Here is a 9205-nt window from a genome sequence, read left to right on the forward strand (position 1 = left end):
AAGCTAAGAAACCAAATCTCTAACTTCACTTAGCACAGCAATGAGAGTTTTGGTGAAGCATATGAGAGATTCAGGAGCTACACCAACCAATGCCCACACCATGGGTTTAGTGAGGCTTCACTTCTCAGCACACTTTATAGAGGAGCTCTTCCTAAGATTAGAAACCAGCTGGATACTGCCTCCAATGGAAACTTTCTGGGAAAGGAGATTCATGCTGCTTTAGAGCTACTGGAGAACTTAGCAATGAGCAATGACACTTATGGTAAAGACTATGACAGATCAAACAGATCAGAAGGTTCAAGCTCTGAATAGAGGCTGACTAGAGAAATTAAGGAGTTGAGGAGTGAATTGGACAAATTGAAATTGGTTTCTCAAAAGCCAATGCACTTTGTAGGAGAGTATGAAGAACCTTCTCAACTATTTGAGAACATCAGTGAAGAAGGTCTTACTCAGGAGGAGCTTAACTACATTGGGAATCAGAGGTTCCAAAGATATCAGTATGGCAATGCCAATCAGAACCTCTCTTACAGGAATCCCAATGTAGCAAACCCACAAGACCAGGTCTATCCCAATTCTCAAGCTCCACAGAACTTTGTTCCCAAGAACAACGTTCAAGGATCTTTCCAACTCAAGAATCAGTTTGCTCAGAATCAGGGTTTTGGTCAGCAACAGCAACCGTTTCAGGGTACTGGTTTCAGTTCACAGCTATTTCTTTCCTGAAACCCAGCACGTCATGAATTGGATTCTACGCAAAAGAATTGTCAGTAACACCAGTTTCAGCCACCACCGGTTCTGCAGCAGCCACAGATGGGATCGGATATGGTTGGGATTCTGCAACAACTGCTTCAGGGTCAACAGATATTTGCAAACCAGAATGCAGCCATGCAGCAGGAAATCAAGGAATTGAAGCAAAACCAGACCTCTAGCTCAAAGAACCAAGGACATCTACCTGGAAAGCCTGAACCCAACCCCAAGGAATATGCTAAAGCCATTACACTGAGGAGTGGAAAGGAGCTACCTGGTATTGAGCACAACAGTGTGATCATTGAGGACAATGATTAAACTGAGGGGGAGGCAGCCTTAAAAGATGATCAAGTTGCTGAGAAACCAAGGAAAGAAAAGGGTAAAGAGGTGGAAAAGGAACCTGAACCAGAAAAGATATATGTCCCACCACCTCCATACCAACCCAAGCTCCCATTTCCAGGGAGATTTAAGAAGCAACTTGTAGACAAGGCAAGAGCTGTATTTGAGAAGGCACTCAATGAGAAACCACTCACAATGCCTCTCATTGATGCATTTCTAATGATGCCAAAGATGGGTAACTTTTTGAAAGATGCCATTCTGAACAAGACTAAAGAGCTTCAAGGCATGGTGGTACTAAGTCATGAATGCACTGCCATCATTCAGAAGAAGTCCATTCCAAGAAAGTTGACTGATCCAGGGAGTTTCACACTCCCTTGTGCCATTGGACCTCTACTATTCTCTGGATGCCTCTGTGATCTAGGAGCATCTGTCAGCTTGATGCCATTCTCCATAGAAATGAAGCTTGGCTTTAGAGTCTTCAAACCTGCAAGGATCTCTCTTGTCCTTGCAGACAGATCAGTTAGATTACCTGTTAGGATATTGGAAGATCTGCCTGTCAAGATAGGTGGTTTTGAGGTTCCAACTGATTTTGTTGTGCTGGAAATGGATGAGGAACCAGTTGATCATCTTATCTTGGGCAGGCCATTCCTGGCCACAGCAGGAGCTATTATTGATGTGAGAGGTGGGATCATAGAGCTTCAACTAGAGTCTTAGAAGCTTAAGTTTGATGTGAATGAGATGATGAAGAAACCCACCATAGAAGGTCAATGCTTCTATGTGGAGACAATGGATCAGTTGGCTGATGAGTTGCTTGAGGAACTGAATACTGAGGACCCTCTTCAAGCTTCCTTAACCCAAGAACAAAGAGACCATGGGCTCTTAGCAGAAGAAAGTGAAGGGTACAAGTTGCATTTGGACAATGCTAGAGAACTTGGTCCTGAGACAAGGTTTTTGGAACTGGAACAAAGTGGCTCTGAGGTCTTGGCTATCAAAGGATCAGACACTAGCCAAAGCAGCTTCGATGCAGATTGGAATGAGGCTGATGCACCCCCTGTTGAGCTCAAGCCTCTACCAACAAGGCTCAGGTATGCCTTCTTGGGCTTAAACTCCACATATCTAGTGTTCATAAATGATAGCTTATTAGAGCATGAAGAGAGTGCATTGCTTAGTGAGATAAGAAAGTTCAGGAGAGCCATAGGATACTCTTTGGCTGATATTAGAGGGATCTCTCCTGACATATGCACCCACAGGATACACCTAGAGGACCAATCTATGTCCTCTATTGAGCATCAACGACGTCTTAACCCAAACCTCAAGGAGGTGGTTAAGAAGGAGATACTCAAGCTCCTTGAGGCAGGGATAATTTACCCAATCTCTGACTCAAGGTGGGTATCCCCTGTTCACGTTGTGCCCAAGAAAGGTGGGATCACGGTGGTTAAAAACGAGAAGGATGAGCTGATAGCTACTAGGACTATAACAGGACACATAATTTGTATAGACTATAGAAAGCTCAATGCAGCCTCTAGGAATGATCATTTTCCTTTGCCTTTCATTGATCAGATGTTAGACAGGCTTGCAAACCATCTCTTCTTTTGTTTTCTTGATGGGTACTCGGGTTTCTTTCAAATCCCCATAGATCCCCGAGATCAAGAGAAAACAACATTTACTTGCCCTTATGGCACGTTTGCATACAGGCGCATGCCTTTTGGTCTTTGTAACGCCGCTGCCACTTTCCAGCGTTGCATGATGCATATATTTTTTGACATCATTGAAGAGAAGGTGGAGGTGTTCATGGATGATTTTTCTGTCTATGGCTCCTCTTTCTCGGATTGTCTCTCTAATTTGTCACAGGTCTTGAAGAGATGTGAGCAGCATAACCTGGTGTTAAATTGGGAGAAATTCCACTTCATGGTGCAGAAAGGGATTGTGCTTGGACATAAGATATCTGAGAAGGGCATAGAGGTTGACAGAGCAAAAGTGGAAGTGATGGTGAATCTGCAAACTCCCACTTCAGTCAAGGGGATAAGGAGTTTCCTTGGGCATGCAGGGTTTTACAGAAGATTCATCAAAGATTTGTCAAGAATAGCCAGACCCTTGACAAGGCTGTTGTGTAAAGAGGTTGACTTCATCTTTGATGCTGAGTGTGAAGAAGCCTTCAAGATGATCAAGGATGCATTAGTCAGTGCACCAATAGTCCAGGCTCCAGACTGGTCCCTTCCTTTTGAGGTTATGACTGATGCATCAGATTTTGCAGTTGGAGCTGTACTTGGCCAGAGGAAGGACAGGAAGCTTCATGTCATCTACTATGCCAGTAGAACCCTTGACTCTGCCCAAGAGAAGTATGCTACCACTGAGAAGGAATTGTTGGCAATAGTCTTTGCTTTTGATAAATTCAGAAGCTACCTAGTGGGATCAAAAGTCATTGTATATACTGATCATGCAGCCCTCAGGTATCTGATGACCAAGAAAGATGCCAAGCCTAAACTATTGAGATGGGTTCTCTTACTTCTGGAGTTTGATATGGAAGGACAAGACAAGAAGGGTATAGAGAATGGAGCTGCAGACCATCTCTCTAGGTTAAGAGTAGACTCTGAAGTACCTCTTAATGATAGTCTTCCTGAGGAATCATTGATGGTGCTCAACTCTTATTTGGAGTTTGAAGAAGTGGATAGCATCCAAGAGAAAAGAATGCCCTGGTTTGCTGATATTGTGAACTTTCTTGCTTGCGGAGTGGAACCACCTGAACTAGATGCTTACCACAGAAATAAGTTCTTCAGAGATGTGCAAAGATACCAATGGGATGAACCATACCTGTATGTCCTGAACAAAGATCAGCTGTATAGAAGGTGTCTTGCTGAAGAGGAGATGCAACCTATGTTGCAACAGTGTCATGGTTCAGCTTTTGGTGGTCACATGGGAGCATTCAAGACTGTGGCCAAGGTTCTTCAGAGTGGGTTTTGGTGGCCCATAATGTTCAAGGATGCTCAGATGGTTGTTTCAGCATGTGATGCCTGCCAGAGGCATGGGAACATTTCAAAGAGGAGTGAGATGCCTCAAAACCCAATACTAGAAGTTGAGATCTTTGATTGCTGGGGAGTTGACTTTATGGGGCCTTTCATCTCATCTTATGGGAATCAGTACATACTAGTGGCTGTGGACTACGTATCCAAGTTGGTTGAGGCCATTGCTTCCCCTACCAATGATTCCAAGGTAGTAGCGAGGCTGTTCAAGAACATAATCTTCCCAAGATTTGGAGTACCCAGGGTTGTTATTTCTGATGGAGGATCTCATTTTGTAAACAAGACCTTGGAGGGATTGCTGAGAAAGCATGGAGTGAAACACAAGGTAGCTACTCCTTATCATCCTCAAACTAGTGGCCAGGTTGAAGTATCTAATAGACAGATTAAGGCCATTCTTGAGAGGACTGTTAGCTCAAGCAGAAAAGATTGGAGCAAAAGGTTGGATGATGCATTGTGGGCTTATAGAACAGCCTTTACGACTCCAATTGGGACATCTCCTTTCAATCTGCTATATGGGAAGAGCTGCCACCTTCCTGTTGAGCTGGAGTACAAGGCTTTATGGGCTGTGAAGTTGCTAAACTTTGATATCAAGACAGCTCAAGAGAAAAGGGTCATTCAACTCCATGAACTTGAAGAGATCAGGCTGGGAGCTTTTGAGAGCTCCAAGATTTATAAAGAAAAGACCAAGGCTCTGCATGATCAAAAGATTCTGAATAGGGAGTTCAAGGATGGTGATCTGGTGTTGCTGTTTAACTCTAGGCTTAAGTTGTTTCCTGGAAAACTTAAGTCTAGATGGTCTGGTCCCTTTAAGGTTCTTGAGGTCAGGCCATATGGAGCTGTTGTGTTAGAGGGCAAGAATGGTCAAGAGTTTGTGGTAAATGTCCAAAGGATCAAGCACTACCTAGTTTCACAAAGGAAGGAGGAAGCTACATCAGTTCCCCTTCTTGATCCACCACCAGCCTGTTAAACAGGTTTTCAAAGTCAAACTTAGAGACTTTAAACAAAGTGCTCTTGGGAGACACCCCAAGCTTATCCTTTGTAAATATGCTTTTAATCTTTTCCTTTCTTTCTTTTTTACGTTTTAGGATGTTTTGATAGGTTTGTTTAGTGTCTACAGGTTACAGGTTTGAGTTTGAACTCATGGAAAGTGATTGCAAGATGAAAAGGAATGAAGAAGTGGGCAAAGGTTTATGCTCGGACTTGAGCATGGTAGCCGGCCACGGTCAAATATCAAGCGTGGAAAGATTTTTAGCTAAGCCACGGTAGAGGCATCACGGTCTTGAAGTATGACCGTGGCAAAGGTTGCATGCTTTCGGGGTTTGCCATGGTCAGGAGACGCGACCTGAGGCCGACCGTGGCAAAGGAGAAATGGACGACCCGACCTTCGGTATTTGACGTGGTCAGCTTGCACGGGGTGTGATATAGATCGTGGTACACGTTGGACAAAGAAGCTTCATTCGGGAAGTGCCACGAGGACGATGCCACGGGACGCTCCAGGCCGCAGCAGAAAAACGCAGGTCTTCGGCATTTGACACGGTCACGTGCCACGATCAACCAGGCGCGGCAAAAACTTTTTGAAAATCTTGACTGTACAGACATTGACCGGTCAAAGCCGTGCCCTTTACAGCTGTTCCCCACCACGGTCTTCTTTCTCACACGAGTTTGCTTTCTTCTCCTCATTTCTTGAACTTGAAACATTCATATCTCTCTCGTTCTTGAACCAAATTGAGGAATTCCAACTGCATTGAACTCGTATCCTTGCCTGGTTTCTTGCTGCATATTCGTGTTTCACTCGAACTTTGAAGATTCCAAGGTATTTTTTGTCTGTTAAAACTCACCTTTTCCATGTCTTAATGTACTGTTCATGAATAAGAAATACATGGAATCGATTTTAATAGGCCGCTTGATACCTTGGAATCATTTTGTGAATGTTGTGCAAGTAGAATGGATAGGAAATGCATGGATCTTGCTTGAGAATGACCTGTTCTTGGAATTTTTGAGATAATTCTTTAAATTCATCAATTATTTCGATTTGTTTTCTAGAAATTGTGTTTCAAGCTGAAGTCTTTGTGTGCATTGCGTCATGACATTGCTTTGGGTTTATCGAGTTCTTGACCGGCTAAAGACACACTCTTTTCTAGTGAAACCGATCTGTAAAACCCCTGTACTTGGTGAATGTTTAGAAAACTTTTGTTGTTCTCTTGCCTTGGTGCTCACAGCTGTTTGAGCAAATGCAGGATGGGAGGGACAAAAAGAACCGCGGCCATAGGGAAATCGAAACAAGAAAGAGTTGGAGCTTCAGAGGATCAGATTCTGCCATTTGGGTTTTTGGAAAAAAGAAGAGAACAGGAAAGCCAAAGAATCCAGCTGAGAAGAAAGTAAAGAATTTGGCTGCACCCAAGAGAACAAAGGCTTCTACCTCGAGGAATACTGGTAAAGAACTGGCGCTGGTTGGACTGTTCAAAGGAAAGGAAAAGAGGTGGCTATGGCTGAATATGAAGATGAAACAGAGAGTGAACCTGAAGTAGCATTGCAGCCGATTAAGAAAGCAAAGACAAAGCCAGAACCTGAAGACAAAGAACCAACTTTTGATGATTACTATGCTATGTTCAAGGATATAAAGGTGTTGCAAACCAAGTTCCCTGATATGGAGCTGCTGAAAAAGATGGGGCTACTTGAAGAGGTGAAGCTTATTTTTAACAACATGGGATTTGGTGGATTCTTTGAGATGAAAGATGTGGCTCATGATGGAGTAACACAAGAGTTTCTTGCATCCCTTGAAGTTTGTGGGTATGGCCCCAGAGATCAGAGGATCAAAGAGGGCAATGGTCTTGGGCACATAGAGTTCACAGTCAATGGTACACCATACCACGTAAGATTCAAGGAACTAGATGAGATCTTTGACTTTCCAAGACCTGCAAAGGATGAGACGTTGAAGTTCACCTATCCTGATCACATGATTACTGACCTGTGGGATACAATAGCTTTTGGGGGCTTCAGAGGAGGAAGATGCAAGAGTTCGATAAGAAACCCAGCCATCCGCTATGCTCACAAAGTGCTTTGCCAAATGTTTTTTACCAAACACAATGATGGTGTGGTGCATCTAGCTGATATGGAGCTATTGGGTATGGGTCTCCATCCTCTCATCGGTCACTTGAAGAGCAAGAGCGAATTTCATCTCCCACACTACATCCCTTCTGGTGGTACACTCTTGGCACATCATATGCTGATATACAAAGACATTGCTTGGGGTGAGGGTAAAAGGCAGAAGCTCACTAAGTTGCACAATGGATGGTTAGTGACAAAGATTTTGAAAGCAAGAGGTTTTGTCTTTGATGATGTTGAGGTCAAGTCTGAGTTGATTGATGAAGCCACCCTCACCAAGGTTGGGTTTTTAACAGAAAGCAATGGTGAAAACTTCTTGTACACCTTCAAGCTCTTACAAAATGAGAAAGTTCAAGTTCTGTTGCCACACCCAGCCATCACCACTCTCACAGAAAGGCACAATGTCTCCTTTATTGTTCTAAAAGATCAGCTCTACAACCCAGCCATTGACCCTCCAATTCGCAAATGCAAGAAGACCGCAGTATCCAAGGGTAAAGAGCCAGTTGAAGAGCAGAGCACAGCTAGGGCTGCCGGTTGTGAGAATGAGGAGCCAAGAGTCCTTGAAAGAAGGATGGGAGCAGGCCGGTACCATTTTTATCCTTATGTTTGGGGTGAACCTGAGTATCACACAAAGAAGCTGTATTCAAGAGTTAACAGCCTTCAGAAATGGTGCAAATGGCAAGACAAAACGATCCACAAGCTAGTTGACTGTGTTAGGCAACTAAAGAAGAAGGTGAAGAAGCTCACAGCTCCAGGCACCTCACCCAAACAAGTTACAAGAGAAGAGGTGGGAGAAAGCTCAACAGCTCATGACCTTGCATTCCCACCAAGAAAAGAAGACTGGATCAACCCGGCCACAGCGTTCCTACCAGATTCACCTGAGAGCAGCCCACCTAGACATTCAACACCATCCTGCTCTACCTCCAATCCATCCCATTACCTGGGATTTGACCTCAGCGATTGAGGTAAATACTCCAAACCTTGTATATATGCATGTAGATTTTCTTTTCCTCTTTGCATTTTACTTGTTTGTTTTGCTTTTACTCCTTTCTCATGCTTTAATAACACAAGGGACTGTGTTATTTAAGTGTGGGGGAGGAGTTTCATCTTTTACTAATCATGTTTTCTCTGTTCTTATTTTACACTTTGAGTCTTGAGTCACATTCTTGCATGCATTCATCTAGGTTCATCTAAGTGCATATATAAAAAAAAATGGTTCATGTAGTTGCATTCTCATTTTTAGGATTGAGTCTAGTTGCATATTCATGTAGGCTGCATCAATTCAAGGGAGTAATGATAGATTTTTCCTTGAGAGAATATCACTTTAAGAATTCGGTTCACTGCCCTAGTTTCTAGTTCTTTGCTGCATGTAAACAAGAAAGAAATCAAGACTGATCCATGCTTTGAACTTGTTGAGTGAATCAAGCTTTGATTAGTCCAGCCTTATCTAAGTGAGAACCATAATTTGACAATCTAATTATCATTGCTTGTGCATGTCATTGTGAACTCATGGGTACCCTTAAAATATTTGAGCTCTCTTATCCCTTTTAGCACTCTTTGCTAGCTCAAATAGCTGTTCTCTCACCTTGAGACGGTTCCCTGCATTTTACCAAACCTTCCTTGAAGCCTGAAACACTATAGTGAGAGATGTGAGGCCTTTTTCTGAATAAACTTGACAGAAAGTGTTGGGTTTAGGGCGACAAGATTAGGGTCTCATGTAGATATAGCTCAACATCATGAGTCTAGAGTAGGCTAGGAAGAGTTCTTGAGAGACGCTGAGTGGAAATCAGGAAATTTGAGATGAGAACCAGGGGATGGAAAAGAAAAGAAAGCGGTTTGGGGTCTGCTGTGTAAAGAAAGAAAAGCTCTTGTGTTTTGAAAAGGAAAGTCTAGCCTCTAAGTAAAAAGAAAAGAAAAGAAGCCAAATGGGCTCAAGTGTTTGAAAAGAAAAGAAAAGAGGCTAGAAAGTGTTATATGGGAAAAAGCTAAGTGGAAGA

The 9205-nt window shown here is 43.1% G+C and overlaps 1 non-coding gene across 1 annotated transcript; it reads right to left on the reverse strand.

Moving 5' to 3' along the window:
* LOC112081711 lies at positions 1-107 on the reverse strand. Its single transcript, XR_002896633.1, has one exon. It is a non-coding gene; the product is annotated as a small nucleolar RNA R71 (small nucleolar RNA).
* Positions 108-9205: the final 9098 nt, after the last annotated feature.

This window comes from Eutrema salsugineum, unplaced genomic scaffold (assembly GCF_000478725.1).
Source record: "Eutrema salsugineum unplaced genomic scaffold, Eutsalg1_0 scaffold_10, whole genome shotgun sequence".
Lineage (NCBI taxonomy): Eukaryota > Viridiplantae > Streptophyta > Magnoliopsida > Brassicales > Brassicaceae > Eutrema > Eutrema salsugineum.